The sequence below is a fragment of the Camellia sinensis genome, chromosome 2 (genome assembly GCF_055761805.1).
Source record: "Camellia sinensis isolate YWXY chromosome 2, ASM5576180v1, whole genome shotgun sequence".
Classification (NCBI taxonomy): domain Eukaryota; kingdom Viridiplantae; phylum Streptophyta; class Magnoliopsida; order Ericales; family Theaceae; genus Camellia; species Camellia sinensis.
Window position 1 is genome coordinate 138691394 of NC_138962.1, and position 22636 is coordinate 138714029.

Below are 22636 nucleotides of genomic sequence, written 5' to 3' on the forward strand. Positions count from 1 at the left end.
TCTTGAAAGTAATTTTTTCATAAGGTACTCATTCTCTTGAACCAACTATGTTATAATTATGATTATTTCATAATGTTTAATTATGATTATGATTCTTTAATTATGATTCAATATAAGAGTAATACTAGAGACTCTAAAAATTCTACCAAAATTTTTACCAAATGTCTCACATGGGTGTGGGACCCACACCCATGTGAGACAGTTGATAGGATTTTTGAGGTCTCTAACATTTTTGTCAAAAATAATTTATTGGTTATGAGATAATAAAATGATATTAAGTGGCAAACTGACATTAAAATGATTTTAAGATCACAAAATGTCAAGGTTTGAACATAAATTGAAGGAGGATGATGGAACCCGGTGAACATTAGAAGACCACCAGGATATCAACATGTTCAATCAAGGGGACTAGAGATGTTTACGGCTTTTGTGGATAACCTACTGGAATCTATGGAACCAAGGAGTCTCTTTACCCTATTTAGCAACTATGGAGTGGTAAAGGATGTATTCATCTTGATTAAAAGAGGAAAAGCAACTGGAATAAGATTCGGGTTTGTCAAATATGATTACGAGGTTGTAGCAAAGATGGTAGTCCAAAAAGCTGAAGAACTGTGGTATGACGACAAGGCCTTAAAGGTGAGGATAGTTGCGTATGGAAATGAAGTTCAGCAATAGAAGCTGAAGGAGACATGTAAGGAGAATACTAATCGGAATAAACAGAGGATTCATTGGTAGCCATTAGTGGAGGGTAGTTATAGCAATCCGGGCTTAGACTCGACCCATTTAATGCTTTTGAATCTGGGAAACCATGTTCGTAGCTATTGTTCATTCTCTCTCTCTCTCTCTCTTTCTCTCTCTCCTTGTTTTGTTCTGCTCCCAAGGTCGACACCTATCTTTGTGGTGTCAACACCTCCTTGTTGCTGTGTTCCTGGTGGAGCTACTGAAAAAAAGGGTCGATACCAGTCTTGGTAGTGTCGACACTTGTCTTGATTTTTGGCCTTTATGGGTCGACACCAGTCTTGGCGGTGTTGACACTTATCCTACTGTGTTCCTGGAATTAGCTACTGAAATATAGGGTCGACACCATGGGTTCCCAAGGTCAACCCTTCTCTTTTTGTGTTGTTCTGGGTTGTCTATTGAAATATAGGGTCGACACTACTACTTCTAAGGGTCGACCCTTGTCTGCTGCCAAACAATAGTGTCTCAGCTTTTCTGCTTGAATGTCGACACCATTGTCGCGAGAGTCGACCCCTGCGACTCTTTCTCTAGATTTTGTTCAGCTTGGGCCCTACTTTTGGAGATTTTTTACTTATTCTTTTCATTTGACTTTGGAGCTATTATTCTATTAATATCTAGCCACTATAAATAGGGTCCAAAACACTTTCCTATTATTATTTTCCTTCTCTTTTCCTCTCAACCTGTGATTTCTCTTTTCTCTCTCTAAACTTAACTTTTTCCTACTTAGATTCCTAGATCTACTCACTTGGAGGTAGCCTTTAATGTTGGTCCTTTGAAATAGATTATAGATCGTCTCAAGGGCTTCCTTTTGATCCGAGTGGCTCGTGGTTTCGTTAATGTCAAGTTTTTCCAAGTTCTTCTCTTCCACCTTCTAAGCTTGATGTAGGGATTCTCCACACTTCCTTATGAGTTTTAACTTAGTTATTTGTTTTTATAAAACCACTTTGTGAAAGAAATGGATATTTGAACAATCTAGGGTTTTGGTTCGAAAACAAAAGAGGGGTTTTCAAATGATTTATCAATAATGATTGTAGAAAGATGGTTATTGTTAAGGCATGATGAAAAGAAGGGTTCTTACCATGGGAAATGGTTTTATAAAGGAAAGAGGGTCTTTGCCTTAAAATCTCAAATGTTGATTTTGTATTGATAAATGGAATTGATGTTGAAATGGTGACATTGAGTTGTTATAGATGAGAATGGTGGAGTTGGATATGTATTATCACCCACATCATGAAATTTAGAAAGTTTATCTTTATTGAAATTATCTATTTGTTTAGAGATATCTGTTTTGGGCTATCAGTGGAAGATAACTATGATTGTTGTAGAAATTTCATTAGAATTAGGAGAATTGAAAACCAATTTCTCATTCATTTGCATTGAGCATTGTTGTATATTTATTTCGTGGAGAATGTATATTGTTTTGAGAAAAGGGGTAAATCTAGGAAGGAATTGTTGTTATAAAAAATAAGTTGGCCTGTGTGTCTAGGGTGAAAGTCCTAAAAATGCATGTATAAATAAGTGTCGATCCTGCAGAAGATATATCTGTAAAATGGCAATAATAGTGCTTGTATAGCCTACGTTTACATGGGTGTCGATTTATGGTTTCTCGTGGACGAAATTTCTATGAAATGTGATACTTGTTTTGGAAATTCCTAGAGATATGATTCACTGTCCTGTTTTCGATTGAAAAAAGAATATTTTATGAACTGTGATCTAAATCTGTCATTACATGGTTTGAAGGAGATATAAAATGTTTTGTCACTAGCATTGCGTATGCATTTCACCCTTATATCTTTGTTAAGATTCATATGTTGTATTGGATTATTTCTACTGGGCTTTAGTTCAATCTATGTGATAAAACCATTTCAGGTGCTAATGATATGCCTCCGCCAAGACAATAGCTTGGGAGGACTTGAAAGCAAGGGCTGCATCTTGTTTATTTTGTTGTATTTATTTATACAAGCCTAGGGTTTTAACTATATGGGATTGAAATCCATTTTGTTGTAACCAAGCACTGTCTTGGAAAATTGTAAGCCTTTAGGGCATTTCTTTTATTTGAAGTTCATTCTATTGTGTAACATGTGCTATAGATTCAGGGATAGGCTTTTGAATATATATCCGCATATGTTACTCTTTTTAAAACTTTAAACTAAAACTTAATTGAATATAATTATCTTCTAATTGTTGTCATTTATTAATATTGTAGTTGACTTATTGTATTTATATTTCGGGGCATTACAACTTGGTATCAGAGGGTACCAAGTTTGAATATTTTGGGTACATGGGGAGTGGTTCTTACCACAATGGGTTTTTCTCGCTTGATAGAGATAGTTATGATAACATGCTTATGTGACTAAGTGGGTATGAAATTTAATTTCTAAGATGTTGGTTGGGTCAATAGGTTTCTAGAAGTCCTGTTAGAAGAGTACTTGATCGCTGCTATTTCTAATTGGAACTTTGGCAGTGCCGCGGGATAATCACTATCTAGAAAAGAAGTTCGTATGTGTTTATGTGATTATGTGGAGTGAATTATTTGTTGTGCATTGTATTAGGACGTAAGTGAGTTAGCTTTGACGCATTTGTTAATGTGCTAATCTCTAGTGTTACCTTTATTAGGATATCAGGATGTGGTCGTAGTGGCAGTAGGCGTAGCAGGCCTAGACAGCAGGAGATGCCATTACTGGATGGTATTCCGGCACAAGAGGAAGGGGTTGTTCAGTCCAATGTGGCAAAACGGTTAGTCAACAGGCCATGGGTGTTTTAGCTCGTGAAATGGCCGAACCTTTGCGGGAATCCATAGACATTCTCAGGGCTGAGAATCAAGTCCAAGCCCAAGTAGTGGAGACAGGGCCATCTTTTTTGAAGAGAGAGTTCTTACGGTCTAATGTAGATACGTTTATAAGGGATCCGAAAGAGCCCTTGAAAGCGGATGAATGGCTCGAGCAGATGGTGAAGATGTTCGAGATGCTTGGCATTGAGGACAATAGATTGAGAGTAACCTTGGCATTCTTCCAACTGAAGGGAGATGCGGGTCAGTGGTAGAAGTTTGTGCATGGACGCATTGGAGGGACTTGAGAGGCTTTTTTCAACGCTTTCCAAGACAAGTTTTTACCTCCCACTGCTAGAAAGAAATTGATAGAGCAGTTCTTGAAGCTCAAACAGTTGAACACACCGGTGGTTAAGTTTAAGGTTGCTTTCACTAGTTTGTCGAGATTTGCACCGGAGTTGGTAGCGATGGAGGAACACTGTTGCTTGGAATTTGAGAATAGGTTGAGGACTGGACTTTTTTTCGAGGTAGTCGCGTCTATGATTAGAGATTATGGTCGCCTTGTGGAGGCAGTAGCTCATTTAGAGACCGTGATTCAGACGGAAGAGGAGCGGATGAGGGGCTCTAAGGAGAAGAGTCAGGATGTTCAGGGGAACACTAGGGATAACAAAAGATAGATGAGTTCCACCCCATAGCAGTCCCAGGCAACACAGTCTAGATCCGCCTTTCCTGTACCGAGTTTGGGTTCAGGGAAAGGTAATTAGGGAGGTTTCACTTGTTTCAAGTGTGGCCAGTTGGGTCACAAGTCTCCAGCTTTCCCGTAGAGAGGAGGAGGCTAATAATCTGCACCGTTTGTGGCTTGTTCTCAGAGCTAGAGTCAAGGGAAGGGACAGCCGACTATCTGTTATCAATGTGGGTAGTCTGGACATATGAGAAGGTTTTACCCTTAGTTGGGTGGCACACCTGGTGCGTCAGGTTCAAGGGAGCCACAGAGCTACCAGCCTATTCAGTCATTATAGGCCTCAAGGACCAATCAAAAAACCTCTTCGGCTCAATCTGTGCATCAGACTTATGCTCTGAGGGGTGAGCAGGTAGAGCAAAGACCTACAAATTATGTGTATGCTATTACCATGCTAGATTTAGTGCCAGCGCCTTCAGTAGTGAGAGGTAACTTCTTGTTATATAATTCTATTCCCAACGTGTTGATTGATACGAGCGCATCACATTCTTTTATCTCATCTTCATTTGCATTGGCATTGGGGTTAGAAGTGGCTCGATTAGCATCTTCTATCAGGGTAGAATCACCAATTGGTGGTGAGGTTGTGTTGGACTAGGGTATTGGGGTTGTGAGATAGAGATTGCCGGTCGCCGACTTCTTTTTGCATTTGTGTTAATTGATATGTTAAGCTTTGATGTCATATTGGGTATGGATTGGTTGTCATCTTATTGGGCTGTTATAGGCTGTTACTATTAAAGGGTTACTATATGTACCTTGAGTGGTGATTGTTTTTATTTCTTCGGGGACAGAGTTGATAGAGCCTTGTTGCCAGTATGTGATATGCATAGTCTCGTACTTGCTACATTCTTGGGTGTAGAGAGTGATACTATTCTAGTTGAGTTACCGAGGGTAGTTTGTGGATACCTGAACGTCTTTCTTGAGGATCTCACTACCACATCATCGTGAAATTGAGTTCCCTATTGATTTAGTGCCCAGTATGACATCAATTTCTATGGCACCGTATAGCTTTGCACCTGCCGAATTGAGTGAGTTGAAGGTTCAACTCCAACAATTATTAGATAAGGGCTTTATCCGCCCTAGCACATTGCCTTGGGGAGCACAGGCTCTCTTTGCCAAAAAGAAGAATGGCACATTACAACTTTGTATTGACTATCGAAAATTGAACCGGGTAACTGTTAAGAACAAATACCTAATTCCTTCTATAGATGACTTGTTTGATCAGTTGAAGGGATCTTATTGCTTTTCTAAGATAGACTTGAGATCGGGTTATCATTAGTTGAGAGTAAATGAGGAGGATATCTAGAAAATGGTATTCTGTGCGTAGTATAACCATTACGAATTCCTAGTGATGCCTTTTGGGTTAACCAACGCACCTGCTATGTTTATGTATTTGATGAACCGGATCTTTTGTGAGTTCCTAGACCATTTTATGGTCATCTTTATTGATGACATTTTGATTTACTCACCCTATGAGGAAGAACACGAGGAACACTTGCGAGTTGTTCTTGAGTTGCTTAGAACCCACAAATTGTATGTTAAGTTCGGAAAGTCTAAACTCTAGTTAAAAAAAAGTAAAATTCTTAGGCCATGTGGTATCCAAGGAATGAGTGATTGTAGATTCCTCCAAGATAGACGTAGTACAAGATTGAGAACAGCCTAAGAACGCCTTTAAGATTCATAGTTTCTTGGGGTTGGCTGGTTATTACCATCGGTTTGTGAATTTTTTTTCTAAATTAGCCTCACCATTGACTAGACTTACGAGGAAGGAAATCAAATTTGTGTGGAGTGAGACTTGTGAGAAGTCATTCTAATAGCTTAAGGTTAGACTTACCATTGCCCCAGTGTTGATTATTTCGGAGAGAGGTTTAGGCTATTCTGTATACTGTGATGCATCTCGAGAAGGTTTGGGTTGTGTCTTGATGCAAGGGGGGAAGGTAGTGGCCTATGGCTCACATCAGTCGAAAACACATGAGAGAAACTATCCCACTCATGACTTAGAGCTAGTAGCTGTGATACTTCCTTTGAAGATTTGGAGGCACTACTTGTGTGGTGAAAGATTTGAGGTGTTTTCCGAATCACAAGAGTTGAAACAACCCTCCACTCTCTAAAGCCTTAAACCACAAGTTTCAGCCCAAAATTACAGAGCTTACACAGCCCAAAAAATAGTAGCAAAATAGTAGGAAAACAGTAAGAAAATAGCAAACAAAAATAAGAAAAAAAAAGCTAAGCCTTATACCTCATGAAGAGGAGAGCACTTCCAAGCAACAATTCAACACAAACAGATCCTCAAGAGCTCAAAGAGGGCTCAAAAGTACCTCAGCTCAATGATGGTAAGGTTTGGTTTAGAGTGTATAGGTGAACGATCAAGAAATTTGCAAAAGAGAGAGAGAGAATTGTAGAGATAAAGGAAATATTTTGTTCCAAAATTTTTCTAACCTTGAAAGCAAGAGGGGAGGTCCTCTATATATAGAAAATGATCTCACTCCCTCAGAAATATCAATACATACACGTATAAGAAGGTGCATGCATTTGTGCTAACAGCTGGCACAGCTAGCAAAAAAATATCTGCAAAACACACTTGTGGCCGACAAGCCACATCAGTGGCTGGCAGCCAAGAGCAGTGGCCAGTAGCCAAAGGTGGTGGCCAACAGGTCACAAGGGTTTGCAGGCTTGAAAATCTCTAGTTTTGGTCCAAAGACAAGGCAAGAGGTGTGTAGGATTTGAAAGGCTCAAAGCTGTGGCATTCCGCTGTGGCATTCCAAGCACTTAACAAGCACACATTCATCATTGGGTGTGCAAGTGGTGATGTCAAAGTCGTAAGGGTAGTAAAAAATGAGATGTCTACAAACGCCCCTAAAATAAATGCAACGAACCTATCTCATAAGCGGAAATAGAATAGAAATAACATACTTTTCATTCATCAGAGTTAATATACAAAAGGTGACACATGCGATATACATTCATAAATGTCCTATCCTGAATCTATAGCATATATCACTAGTAATCAAAAGATAAACGTTGAACAAATATTTAAATGCCTTAACAGCTTACATCTTTCCAAGTTATTCCTTGGTTACAACAAAATGAGTCTAGCTCAACACAATTTAAATCCCTTGGCTATATAAAATAGATACAACAAAATAGAAGTTCTTGCTCACAATCCCTCAAAGCTACTGCATTGGTGGAGGCATATCACCGGTACCTGAAAATGGTTTTTCCCAAAATAAGGTGAGCCAAAGCCCAATAGAAACAATCTAACACAATACATGAACTTTAACAAGATTATAAACATGATGCACATGACCAATGCTCAAAGATAAAATCATTTACAACTCTTCTTCCAAAACCTTATTATGCCAAGTATTATGGTGATAACACTGCTCCGTATTATGCTAATTAATCTTAATTGCGTTTGTGATTATGTGTTTGATACGATTTTGAGTGCCATTTATATGAATATATGTGGTTTTGAATTTCTATCTGTTCACCGTAGGAAAATCTATTTGACTTTCTGCTTTGGAAATTAAATTGAAGGCCATATCGGCCACAGAAACCGAAATTGACTACGCTATTGTGATTGGCGAAATTTTTAGTGCCTACGGTGAAATTAATTGAAAATTGATTTGGATCAAATTAAAAAGATTAAATTAATGAAATGATACTCAATTATGTAATATTAAAGAAATGTGTTTGGGTAGGAGCTTATAAAGGGCCATTATACACTCAATTCCTCTCTTTTTATTCATTTGGCTGAGATTACCTTAAGGAAAGAGAGAGAGGGTTGGCTAGAGAGGGAGAAAGAAGGAAAATTGTGTGTTTGGCTCAAGTTTGTGAAATTGGAAGGTTGAACTCAAGAATTAGGCACAAGTTTGGAAGATTAAAGCTCCTAGGTGAGTAATCAACCTTTAACTCATGAGGTTGAGTTGTGATTTTGTGAATTGAAGATTAAATGGTGAGTTAGATCATGAGTTGTGTTGATTTTGATGAGATATGCACATGCATGCATAGAATTTGCTATGAATTGCCATAAATTTGCATAATCTAACATGTAGCATGTCAATTATAAAAGATTGAGAGTTGGATCATACATGCAAGCATGTTTTTGTTGAGTTTCATGAGAATGAACACCATTTGCATCATTTGAAGTAGAAATGAAGTCAAAATTGGCATGCATGTTTGATTATTAAAGATATGGAGCTTATATGAGGTTTGAATGCATGAGCCATGATTGTACAAAGGAATGTTGATTAATTTTGAAGAATTGGGCCATGATTTTGAATGATTAGCCTCATGTTACTTACATCCATATTCTATATAATGTATTTGCATGTTTTGGACCGAAATTATGAGTTTTGGACCTTTGAAGGTCGAGATTGAAGCTCAAGAATAATTCTGGATTTTCTAGAAATTGGGATGTCCGCTCGAGCGGGGAAGGCGCCGCTCGAGTGGGAAATACGAGCTCCCAGAAGTTTTGCAGACATGGATGTCTGCTCGAGCGGGAAAGTCCACGCTCGAGCGGGGAGCCATGTAGTGGGACTTTCAGCTCAAGCGCCAGACTTTACACTCGAGTGTAAAAATGGGACAACTAGTACTTTTGCAGACCTAATGGGTCCGCTCGAGCGGGGACCCCTGTTTCTGAAATTTTGTAATTGTGTTCTATCTTTCATTTTCCATTCTTTTTCACTTCTAAGTACTCTTAGGCATGCATTAAGCATTGTAAATGAGTTAAAATAAGAATGAAGCCTAAAGAGGAATGTGTGAATTAAGAACGGATTGAATTGTTTGTGACCCATTGTGTTCATGGAATGTGTAGGGTCGAGCTCCAGGGCAAATCATCCAGCCGATCACTGTGAGTAATATCTTAATAAAGATATCTGAAATATGTTATTTGTCCAATTGCTTACTTCTATGTAAGTCTTATAGGTTCGTTAATTTGAATGGTGGACAAATGTTTGCTATGCCAAATGAATGGGCCAGAGGCCAGTCTGACATGAATGATAGAATGAATGGGCCAGAGGCCAGTCTGACATGAATGATAGAATGAATGGCCCAGAGGCCAGTTTGACATGAATGAAAGAATGGTTGGGCTAAAGGCCGTTTGACATGAATGGATTGGGCCCGAGGCCGTCTGATGTGTTTGGAACTGCAGTTACTTGACCTAAATATATATATATATATATACTAGATAGAAAGGTGAATTCGGCCCAAGGCCGTTTGGTGCATGTCGTTCTAAATACTGTTCGTGTATCTTCCTTATTTGATATTATTCACTGGGCTTTCGCTCACGCTCATTCATGTGTCTGTAGGTGAGCCAAGAGAGGTCCAAACCCAGCCTCAGTGAAGTTTGTGAGAAGCAGTCAAGGTTTTGAAGAGTCAGCCCATACGTCTCACGCATGAGACCTGTTTTCACCCTTTTGCTAGTTGCTATATTTTGTCATGTTGGTGAGAACTTTGGTTTATGGTTATATATAGTTTGATTGGCTGACCTAGACTTGAATGATCCTATATGTACAGAACCTTGCGTTATTACACATTTTGATATGAGTTGTTAACATGTATATGTATGGATTGTTATGATGTGCCATGTAAGCACAGCTCTATGGACAAAAGTTTTAAATTTACTTCCATTTGGCCCCTTTACTATGATGAATCATGTCTTGTTCGGTTTGAGGCTGTAAGTAATCTCGGGATTACTGGTCGGTTATGTCCTTAACCTATAGGGGCGGGTTCGGGTCATGACAATTATATTCCAATCCATTTTATATCAATTCGTTTCATGTCATTTTATATCTCCTCAATTCATGAGTCATATCTATTGTTATAAAAACAACCCAACTGAGACTATAACTCAGTGGTTTTCTGACGACACAACCATTACACACAAACACTTCAATTTGCCATTTTACAAAAATTTTGTCTGCGGGATCGGAACCCATGTATATGCGCGGTTTTCGGGACTTGTACCCAGGACACATAGGCCAACTTAATTTAATGGAGTCCATCCCCTTTCTCCTCTCAAAGATAGAGTACATCTAATTTCTCCACCCAAACATCATCCATATACAATGTATTAAAACACAATCATATTCGATGACAACCAATAAGGAATTAGTTTCAATTTACCAAATCCTCACGCAATTTCTACAACAATCATATATATCTTCCACCAATAGGCCAAAGCAGATATTTCTAAATATATATACAATCTTCTCAATAGATGAGTTATTCAAATTTCCATAGGTGAGAGATATCATGTATCTAACTAGACCATTTATATAAATGTCTATCCAATTTCACATTTCTTGTACAATTTCCATTATTTATACAAAATAATTATTCAAGTCATTTTAGGGCAAAACTCCATTTTCTTCCAATCTCATCCCAAACATCAAAAATCAACCATTTTCACATAACCCAAGGTCATATCCATTCCCATAACCATTTCCAAGATATTCATTTGAAAACCCCTCTTTGGAATTTAAACCCCAAACCCTAGGTTTATTAAAATCACCTCAAAACCCAATGTTTCTCACACATCAAGAAATAACCAAGTTAAAACTCATAGAAAGAGTAGAAAGTCCATACTTCAAGTTGGAAGACCAAAGGAAGAGATGAAAAAACTTCAAAAATGCTGAAACCAAGCTTTAATTGGGCCAAAAGAGTGCTCTTGAGGCACATTACCTTTTCAACAAAGGCATACGGGTAGAGAGATCACTAGATCTAGGTGAAAATATAGAGAGAAAGTGAGTTTTAGAGAGAGAGACTCTAGATCTAGGGTTTTTGAAAAGTAGAGAGAGAGAGAGAGAAGTGAAAAAGTGATCTAAAATGACCTTTTTATGAACTGATATGCGCAAGGTCCGCTCTAGCGCAAGAAGTGTCGCTCGAGCGTCAAACACAAAAAAGTTGTTCCGCTCGAGCGAAAAAAATGATGCTCGAGTGCCTGAAATGTTTTTCCCACATAGGGTGAGCCAAAGTCCAGTAGAAATAATCCAACACAATATATAAATCTTAACAACTCTATAAGGTGAATGCATATGCCATGTTCTTGCCAAAACATGTTTATATCTCTTTTCAAAACTATGAAATGCCAAGTTAATATTTTGATTCACAATTTATTTTCCATTTCAATAGAGAATAGGGTGGTGATTCACACTTTGAGAATTTTAAAAACAATACAACCTTTTCCGAAAATTTCGTCCGGAGGAAACCGTAACCCATGTAAATATAGACTATACAAGCACTAATATTGCCATTTCACAGAAATTTTGTTTGTGGGATTGGAACCCATGTATACACGTGGATTTCAAGATTTTCACCTAGGACACTCAGGCTAACTTAGTTCAACAATACAATTCATGTTTCTTAGTTTCATCCATTTTTCTCAAAATGATAAACATTTTCAATATGCAAGTGTGAAATAATGCTCAATGCAAATGAATGAGAAACTGGTTTCGATTCTCCTAATTCATATGTAATTTCTACAACAATCATAGTTATCATCCACCGATTGCCCAAAATAGATATTTCTAAATAGATAATTTATACTTCACAAAGATAAACTTTCCAAATCCCAAGGGTGAGTGATATTACATATCTAACTCCACCATTCTCATTAACATCAATCCAATTTCACAATTCCAATATAAATCTCAAAATTTATACAAATCAACATTTGGGGCATTTAAGGAAAAATCCCTTTTCTTCCCAAAATCCACTCCAACATTCAAATCCACAATTTAATTCCAACTCAACATCATTTTCCATATCAAAATCATTTTCAAGGATCCATTTGAAAAACCCCTCTTTTAATTTATTTTACCCCAAACCCTAGATTGTTCCAAATCCTCCAAAAATCTCAACATGACTTAGAAATACAAACAACTAAGCTAAAACTCATAAAAAAGTATGGAAAGTATCCTTACCTCAAGCTAGAGCATGAGAAAGAGAGAGTGAGGAAAACTCAAAGATGCCAAAAATCCACTTTGCCCTGGCTAGAACGAAGCCCACGTCGAGCTCTATCTTTTTAACAAAGACACGTGAGTGAAAAGATCGACGAATCTAGGTGTATTTGAGGAAAATATGTGAGTTTTAAAGAGAGTGTGAGAGAAAATAGGGTTTTGAAATGTTTAGAGAGAGAGAGAGAGATGAATAAGTGAATTAAAATGGATTGTTTACGAACTGATATACGTACAGCTCGTTTGAGCGCAAGAGTTGTCGCTCAAGCGACTAGATACAACAAGTTGTTCTGCTCAAGCGCAAGAAGTTTCGCTCGAGCGCAGAATATACACTTTCAAAAGTTTTGCAGACAAAGGTCGTCGCTCGAGCACAAGAAGCTTTGCTAGAGCGAAGAATACAAACTCCCACTATTTTTTGCTGACCTACAAAAGTACTGGAGTTCCATAAAGACCGCTCGAGCACAAGAAGTTTCGCTTGAGCGAAGGGACAAAAATCTGGGTAACAAAAGTTTTGAAAAAGAAGATACCAACCTGTTCCAAATACAACCAATGCAACCCAAAAGCCAAACTCAAGGAGGTAAAGTGGGAAACAAAGCAAGAACAACTATAAAACGAAAAGAAACCCAAACCCAAAAGTCAAATGGGTCGGGTTTAGATCAGGAACACTATATGAGATATATGTATATTTGTATATATTATGATGTGGGATCATGAGTGTTTTCTCCTGTAATTTTTTATTCCGAGTACTTTCAATGTAAATTTTGGCATGTATTGTCGTTGTAATTATTCGAGAGAGAACATTTTTTATTTACTTAACTGTAACGTTTTTCCTATACATGTTATGTAATTGGACTTAAATTAAAGGTTTTGGTATGGTATCTGGATAATAAAATTTGGGGCGTGACAGATAAAATTGATACGATTTCAAAAACTTTAGAGATAAAATTGAAATTATTCAAAGTTTAAAGGTGTAATTGAAAATAGAGACAATATATAGGAGAAAAAATGAAATTTTCTCGGAATTTGGGATAAAGGATCTGAAACCTACCACTAGTAATATTATACTGCATTCAAAAGTAAAAGTCAAAAAAAGTGTGATTATCATTGCTAAAAATAACTTTGTTATTTATATGAATATATGTGGAATTTGTCTGTGACAGAGGTAGGGGTAGAATTTGTATTGTTATTTATATGAATATACGTGGAATTTATATGTGATAGAGATAGGGATAGAATTTGTATGTGATAGAGATAAGGGTTAGTATCGGTGCAGTCATTTTTTTATTTTTATTTTTATTTTTTTAAAAAAATCCGTCCAGTCAAATTGCGCTCACATTAAATAGTAAGTAATTTTAAACCTGATTTAAATTTTGCATAAATTATTCAATACCTTGTCTCGTAGCACTTTGTTTCATAAAAGTCTAACATAAAAAATGATAAATTTTATAATTTAGACCAATAACTATTTTTTTGAAACACCATCTAAACTTATTCCATGAATATTAAGTAATTTCTCATTAATTTGATATTAGACCTAATCTAGTTACTTTAAATTGACTACTTAACTTGATATATGTAACCTATTAAATTGTTTTTGGTCTTAAAGTATATTAAATATATTTAGACAATGTTTTGACCTTTTAACTTATGTTTGAATTTCCCATCAAAAAAAAAAAAAAAAAAAAAACTTACATTTGAATTTAAGCTCTAAACAAAGCATTTATATATTTCATATTTTATTTATTTTTATTGGTTCTAGAGTTTATTCAATTTGTGTACACATTCCCCCCCCCTCCCCCTTAATTGTAAAGGGTGAGCTCTACAAGTTGATAAGGCTTTACCAAGTCAATTTTACTTAAACTTGTTGAAAAATCTTAAAATTCCCGATATATTCATTTGTTATTATGTATCAATTTTAAAACGTAAATAACAATCTCAATCAAATAATTAAAGACAAATCGATACAACAATTAAACGTGGAGAAAATCCCAATTGGAGCGCCTCCAATTGTGAGTAAAAAAAAAACCACAGGCAAAATCCACTAAGCAGACAAAAAGGAATTACACAAGTGCCTTTTCCACCACCGTCTTCACTTCGGAATTGTTTTGCCCAACGTTGAATCCACAACACCGATGTCGAATCCACGACGATGAGTCACTCTGGAATCCACCAAAGCTTCAGACCCAAGTTCCATAGAATCCACAGAATCCACCAAAGAACAACTCTCTCTTTTGTGAATAAACAAAAACAAACTTGACGATGTTCATATGAAGTTCACGAATCCATTGATCACTCTTAAATCATTAAGAAAACAGTCAAAAAGCACCCTCCAATATAAAATACTTTGTATCTTGTTCCTCTCTGAAAATCTAGACGGTTCAAACCCTAGAAACAGCGAACAGTGCGTTTTATAGAAAAGAGCATCACACAAACAGCTTGAGCTTACATTTCACCGCTCGAGCAATGTGACAAAAGACAGTGCAAAACATATAGGCTGACCACTCAAGCACAACTTTCACCGCTTGAGCAGTAAAACTTTCTTTCTAGAAGTTCAGGTGTCACGACCCAAACCCGGCCCTATGGGTTTAGCACCATAACCGGCCAGTAATCTGAGATTACCGAAGGCCTGCAGAACAGTAATACAGTAAAACAGAGTACAGGGCCTGGCGGAAGCCAATACGGTAATTAAACAGTGTCCAATGAGCTGTGACAGTCTGTATGCCAAATGATTTTTCATGCATTCATACATAAACAGTACAGAACAGTATGTACAATATTTACATTCATTCAAACTAGGGACTCAACCCTAGGTAGCAGTACAGTGAACAGTCAGTCTACACAAAACAGTGAAACAGTACAGTAAACCAGTACAGAAGGGGTAAGTGTAAAACACCCTTAAGCCTTAACGCAATAGGCTCGGAACCTCGCGGTGAGGCACAAAGGCTGGCTTGACAAAACTGGAGTAACCCTGACGCTCCTAGCTGCGGTCTGGTGCCTGAACACCTACATATATATATGAGCAGTGAGCTAAAGCCCAGTGAATAACATAAAGCGTAAAGGGGTTTAGAATGAATGTCCTCACAGAAATGAAAACAGTTCAATTCAATCAGTATTTCAGTTGTTCAGTACAGTAAACAGTCATATGTGGTACATCCATTAGCATAACAGTAACAGTTGGTCTTAAAAGACCGAACAGTAATGATGGCCATCAGTCAGTAAACAGTAGTGGCTCCACGAGGGAACCGACAGAGATCTCTGTAACAGTAACAGTAACAGTAAATCGTAGGTACTAAGGATGCCACAGTACAGTTCAGAAATAAAGGACATACATTCATTCAGTAATATCAGTTCAATAAACAGTTCAGTTCAGTATTCAGAAGATAATCATTTGTGAACATATCTTTACACAATCGTTACTCACAGAGTTCTGGGCTACGGTATGCTAGAGCGTGTCTCTCCAGTCGCCAACCCTACACAGTTAACAGATTGAACACACTAAGCTATACAGTTGGGAAAGATAAAAACTTAATCCCTAATGCCTCGGTGTGTTCTACATCTATATCCTCAACAAGACGTCTTAAACTAGGCCTAAGAATGCTTAGAATGGGATGAGGATGCAAAAATACACTTAGAAAACATTTTCAGGAAAACAGAGTCCCGCTTGAGCGCAGGTTTCCCCCGCTCGAGCGGTCATGCAACAAAGGTACACGCTCGAGCGTAAACTTTCCCGCTCGAGCGTACTGTAAAAGTACTGGATGGGTGAAATCTCCGCTCGACTCCCGCTCGAGCGTGAAACATGATTCCACTCGAGCGCCCAATCCTCCGCCCGAGCGGACAGTGAAACAGTGCAGAGAGATGCTGGATGCTCGGATTCTCCGCTCGAGCGCCAAGTTCCCCGCTCGAGCGGAAGTGCGAAATCTGGGAATTCCATATTGCACCTCCAAGCTCAAACTCAAGCTAAAATGCATCAAAACCGATCCTCTTGGGCTCATTTTCTGGAAAACATTGATAAAAACATAGTACAACATGTTTTAAAGCTCAATTTTAAGAAATCAAAGCCCAAGGGTGTTTAATTCAAACTCAATTTCCAACCATTTTCAAGAACATGAAGAACATGCAAACATGCATGGATTCAAATCATTTCAAAGCTTCAATTTGATGCTCTAAAGAGCCAAATCTTTCAAAACATGATGAGTTCATGGTCTCTTGTAAAAATATGAGCATGCATGTACAATCTTACCATGAATTCAACTCAAAACTCAACAATTCAAACATGCATGCATGAACTAGGCTCCAATTCAAGGCTCGAATCACTAGAGGCTCAAGAACTAAGCATGAACAAGTGCAAATACATTACTAGAAGGTTAAATCTCTTACCCAAGTCTAGAATTATAGGCAAGGAAGCTCAATTATGCAATCTATACTTCAATTCCTTCAATATCCAAGCAAAACCAAGCCAAAAGAGGTGAAATCTAACTCTCTCCCTTAACTCTCTCCCTCTAGTCGGCAAAAGCAAGAAATGAGCTGAGCAAAATGTTTGATTCAAGCATACCAAGGCTCTAACATGTTATAATAAGGGCCCACTAACAATGGCAAAAGTGTAATTACGTCAAACTCTGCAATTGATCAATATTTAATCTAATTTAATCATACCTAATCAATTTTCAGATACTTATACCATAAAATCACATAACTTATGTTAATCATTAAACATCAATCAATTCTGGATTCGGCCGCCGATAAGGCCTTCAATTTGCAGTTTAAACATATAAGCACGAACAGATATTCATACAATCAAACAGATAGGATGCAATTAACTAACATATACTCAGTCAATTCGGTTTCCAACTTCAGTCAGTCAGTTCAGTATTTTTAATCAGTCCTATTATCAGTCATGATCAGTTCAGTTATCAGTAATCAATGTTTAACGGTAATTAGTGGTGAGGGTTATTACAGTCTCCCCTCTTTATAAAGAGTTTAGTCCTCTAAACTCGAGTTACCTTCGTTCTGGAAGAAAACAAGATTTAGTGGGAACAAGTCAGGATATCTTCTGGCCATGTCATCTTCCCTTTCCCAAGTGGCATACACACCACCATGGTTCTGCCAGTCAACTTTCACTAGCGGGATCTCTTTGTTCCTCAGTTTCTTGATCCGTCTGTTAACAATCTGTATAGGCCGTTCCTCGTAAGTGTAGTCATTACTCAACACTACGTGGGTAGGCTCTATTACATGGAAGGGATCCCGAAGATAGTCTCTTAACATCGAAATGTGGAAAACATTATGCATATGCTCCATTTCAGGAGGGAGCGCAACCTGATACGCCACCGGATTAATTTTCTCAATGATCTCATACGGTCCGACGTATCTTGGCGCTAACTTGCCTTTGACTCCAAAACGAGTCTGGCCTTTCATCGGTGTCACTTTCACAAAAACGTGATCACCCACTTCATACTCCCTGTCTCGTCTTCTGATATCAGCATAACTCTTCTGTCTGCTCTGTGCAGTTTTCAGTCTCTGTTGTATCAGCTTCACTTTTTCAGTTGTTTCATAAACAATCTCGGGCCCAAGCAAAGGCCCATCTCCAACTTCTGCCCAGCAGATTGGAGATCTACATTTTCTGCCATATAATGCCTCGAAAGGCGCCATACCAATACTCGAATGGTAGCTGTTGTTGTAGGCGAATTCAGCCAAAGGTAAATGGCTTTCCCAATCTCCCTGAAAATCAAGGACACACATTCTCAGTAAATCCTCCAAAGTTTGGATGGTCCTTTCTGACTGTCCATCTGTCTGAGGATGATAGGCACTACTCAGTCTCAATTCAGTACCCAATGCAGTCTGTAGACTTTGCCAAAATCTCGATGTAAACTTCAAATCCCTGTCAGAAACAATAGACACAGGTACTCCATGCAGTCTTACAATCTCATCAATATAGATAACGGCCAATTTGTCCGCATTATAGATTGTCTTGACAGGTAAGAAGTGAGCAGATTTGGTTAGTCTATCAACAATAACCCAAATAGAATCCATACCTTTTCTGGAGCGAGGCAATCCAACGATAAAATCCATCGTGATATGCTCCCACTTCCACTCTGGTATGGGTAGGGGTTGCAATAGTCCGGCAGGTCGTTGATGTTCAGCTTTGACCTGTTGGCAATGAAGACATTTAGACACAAAGTCGGCAATTTCTTTCTTCATTCCTGGCCACCAGAAATTCTGTTTCAGATCTTGGTACATTTTCGTGTTCCCTGGATGGATAGAAAATCTTGAGTTGTGGCCCTCTTGCAGAACTCTTCTTTTCAGTTCAGTGTCGTTCGGTACACATAATCTTTCTTGAAACTTCAGTACATCGTTCTCAAATTTGAATCCCGGCCTTGGTTTAGATCCTCTTTCTTCGATGATCTTTTTCAAGAAGTCATCCAGTTGCTGTTTCTCTTTAATTTCTTCAATCAGTGCCGGTTGAGCAGAAATAGCAGCTAAGGTTCCACCTTGTTCTCTCAAAACAATTTCAATTTCAGATTTTTCAAGGTCACAAAGCAACTCTTTCTGTCCTGTAAGCAAACATGCTAAGTTTCCAATCGATTTCCGGCTCAATGCATCGGCAACGGTATTGGCTTTCCCCAGATGGTACAAAATTTGTAGGTCATAATCTTTGATCAGTTCTAACCATCTCCGCTGTCTCATGTTCAGTTCTTTCTGTGTGAAGAAATATTTCAAACTCTTGTGGTCGGTGTATACTTCACATGTTACCCTGTACAGGTAGTGACGCCAGATTTTCAGTGCGAATACCACTGCAGCAAGTTCCAGATCATGGGTCGGGTAGTTCTTTTCATGCGGTCTCAGTTGACGGGAAGCATAGGCAATTTGTAACAACCCTCATACTGATTACTGATTAATGACTGATTGATCACCAGTTACTGTTAAACGGAACTGATAATGACTGATAACTGACCGATAATTGAACTGATTAAAAGTACTGAACTGACTGACTGAAACTGGAACTGAATTGACTGAGTATATGTTAGTTAATTTCATTCTATCTGTTTGATTGTATGATTATCTGTTCATGTTCGTATGTTTAAACTGCTAATTGAAGGCCTTATCGGCGGCCGAATCTGAAACCGATTAGTGTTCTGTGACCCTCGTAATTTACGTGATTTTATTGTACAATTATCTGAAAATTGATTAGGTATGATTAAATTAGATTAAATAAGCTAATTAAAGAGTTGGATTTAATTACAACCTTGCCACTAAGTGGGCCACTCACACACACACACACATGAGCCTTGTAAACACTCCACGTATTGATTAAACCCACACTTCTTCTCACATTTTGAGCCTCAACCGACCCTAGAGAGAGAGAGGCTTGAGGAGTTGGTTTTCATCTTGAATTGCTTGGAATTGCTTGAGAAATTGTTGAAGTGATTGCATATTTGAGCTCCCCTCTTGAAATACAAGACTTAAGGTAGCTCCATTGTCTTCTTATTCATGTTTTAAGTTGAATCTTGCATGATTTATGTCATATTGAAGGAGTGTAGAGCCAAACATGGTTTAGATGGCGAATTGTAGCTTAATTGTTGCATGCATGTACATATATTGAAGTTTTGAGGTTGTAGTTCATAATGCCTCACATGCATGTCCATCTTTTGGTCATACTCCATGAGTTCATCTTGTTTTTGAAGGTTTGAGCTCTTTTGAAACAGCATTGAAGCTTTAAAAAGGATTTAAGATCATGCATGTCATGTTTGAGGAAATGGTTTGAAATTGGGTTTGAATAAAACACCCTTGGGCTTTGATTTCTCAAATTGAACCTTGATTCATGTTATTCTATGTGTTTATAAATGTTTTCCAGAAAATGGGCCCAAGAGGATTGGTTTTGATGCTTTTGAGCTTGGTTTTGGACCTGGAGCTCGAATCTGGGATTTCCAGATTTCAGTCGTCCGCTCGAGCGGGGGAAGTGCCGCTCGAGCGGGAAAATCGAGCTTCCAGCATCTTGCACTGTTTTACAGTCCGCTCGAGCGGAAGATTGGGCGCTCGAGCGGAGTCATGTCTCAAGCTCGAGCGGGCGTCGAGCGGGGATTTCACCCATCCAGTACTTTACGGTACGCTCGAGCGGGAAAATTTACGCTCGAGCGTGTACCTTTGTTGCATGACCGCTCGAGCGGGGAAACCTGAGCTCGAGCGGGACTCTGTTTTACTGAAAATTCTGTAACTGTTTTCTGATCGCATTTTTGCATCCTCATCCCATCCTAGGCATTTTTAGGCCTAGTTTAAGACATCTTGATGAGGATATCGTTGTAGAACACACCAAGGCAAATTAGGGATTAAGTTATGCTATTTCCCAACTGTGTAGCTTAGTGTGTGTTCAACCTGTGAACTGTGTAGGGTTGGCGACTGGGGGGACACGCTCTAGCATACCGTAGCCCAGAACTCTGTGAGTAACAATTGTGTAAAGATATGTTCAACTGATATCTTTTGAATACTGAACTGAACTGTTTACTGAACTGGTATTACTGAATGAATGTATGTCCTTTATTTCTGAACTGTACTGTGGCATCCTTAGTACCTACGGTTTACTGTTACTGTTACTGTTACAGAGATCTCTGTCGGTTCCCTCGTGGAACCACTACTGTTTACTGATTGATGGCCATCATTACTGTTCGGTCTTTCAAGACCTACTGTTACTGTTATGCTAATGGATGTACCACATATGACTGTTTACTGTACTGAACAACTGAATGACTGATTGAAATGAACTGTTTTCATACTGTAAGGACATTCATTCTAAACCCCTTTACGCTTTATGTTATTCACTGGGCTTTAGCTCACTGCTCATATATATATGTAGGTGTTCAGGCACCAGACCGCAGCTAGAGGCGTCAGGGTTACTCCAGTTTTGTCAAGCCAGCCTTTGTGCCTCACTGCGAGGTTCCGAGTTGCCATGCTATGGCTTGGGGGTGTTTTGTCTGTTTTTTTTCCCCCTTCTGTACCGTTTTACTGTTTTGTATAGACCGTACTGTTTGTACAGACGGAATGTTTTCTGTACTGTTCTGTAGGGTTGAGTCCCTAGTTGAATGAATGTGAATATTGTACACACTGTTCTGTACTGTTTATGTGTGAATGTATGAAAAGCCTTTTTGCATACAGACTGTCACAGCTCAATGGACACTATTTATTTACTGTATTGGCTTCCGCCAGGCCCTGTACTCTGTTTTACTGTATTACTGTTCTGCAGGCCTTCGGTAATCTCGGATTACTGGCCGGTTACGGTGCTAAACCCATAGGGCCGGGTTTGGGTCGTGACACAATTACTCTCCCATTCTGCATTAAAACACACCCCAAACCCTTATGAGAAGCATCACTAAAGACAGTATAGCCATCCGTACCTGAAGGTAAGGTAAGAACCGATGCAGTCACTAATCGAGTTTTCAACTCCTGGAAGGCAGATTCTCTTTGGTCAGTCCAGTCAAATGATGTCCCCTTTTGTGTCAGTTGAGTCAACGGTAAAGCAATCTTGGAGAAATCTTTGACAAATCTTCTGTAATATCCGGCCAATCCCAAAAAGCTTCGGACTTCAGTCACATTTGTTGGTCTAGGCCAGTTCACTACAGCTTCAATTTTCTGCGGATCAACAGAAATCCCATCTTTGCTAACAACGTGCCCCAAAAACATAACATGATCAAGCCAAAATTCACATTTAGACAGTTTAGCATATAGTTTATGTTCTCTTAAGGTTTGCAGGGCAAGTCTCAGATGTTGTTCATGTTCTTCTATACTCTTGGAGTAAATCAATATGTCATCAATAAATACAACAATGAAATTGTCAAGGTATGGTTTAAAGATTCTGTTCATGAGGTCCATAAATGCAGCTGGTGCATTCGTGACTCCGAATGGCATAACTAAAAATTCATAATGTCCATACCTCGTTCTAAAAGCAGTTTTATCAATGTCTTCCGGTTTAACCTTCAGTTGATGATATCCCGATCTAAGATCAATCTTGGAAAATACTTGAGCACCCTGTAACTGATCAAACAGGTCATCAATACGCGGTAATGGGTATTTATTCTTTACAGTTACCTTATTCAGTTCACGGTAGTCAATACACAGTCTCAGTGAGCCATCTTTCTTCTTTACAAACAAAACCGGTGCACCCCATGGCGAAGTGCTAGGCCTGATAAACTTCTTATCCAGCAGTTCCTGCAGTTGCACTTTCAATTCTTTCAGTTCAGTTGGGGCCATTCTGTAAGGAGCTTTGGAAACTGGCTGTGTTCCGGGAATTACATCAACAGTAAATTCAATCTCCCTGTCAGTCAAATCCCCTGGAAGATTATCTGGAAAAACATCTGGGAATTCTCTGACTACAGGAATACAGTTCACATTAGCATTATCATCAGTAAATACAGTCAGTACAGAACACAAATATCCCTTACAGCCCTTTCT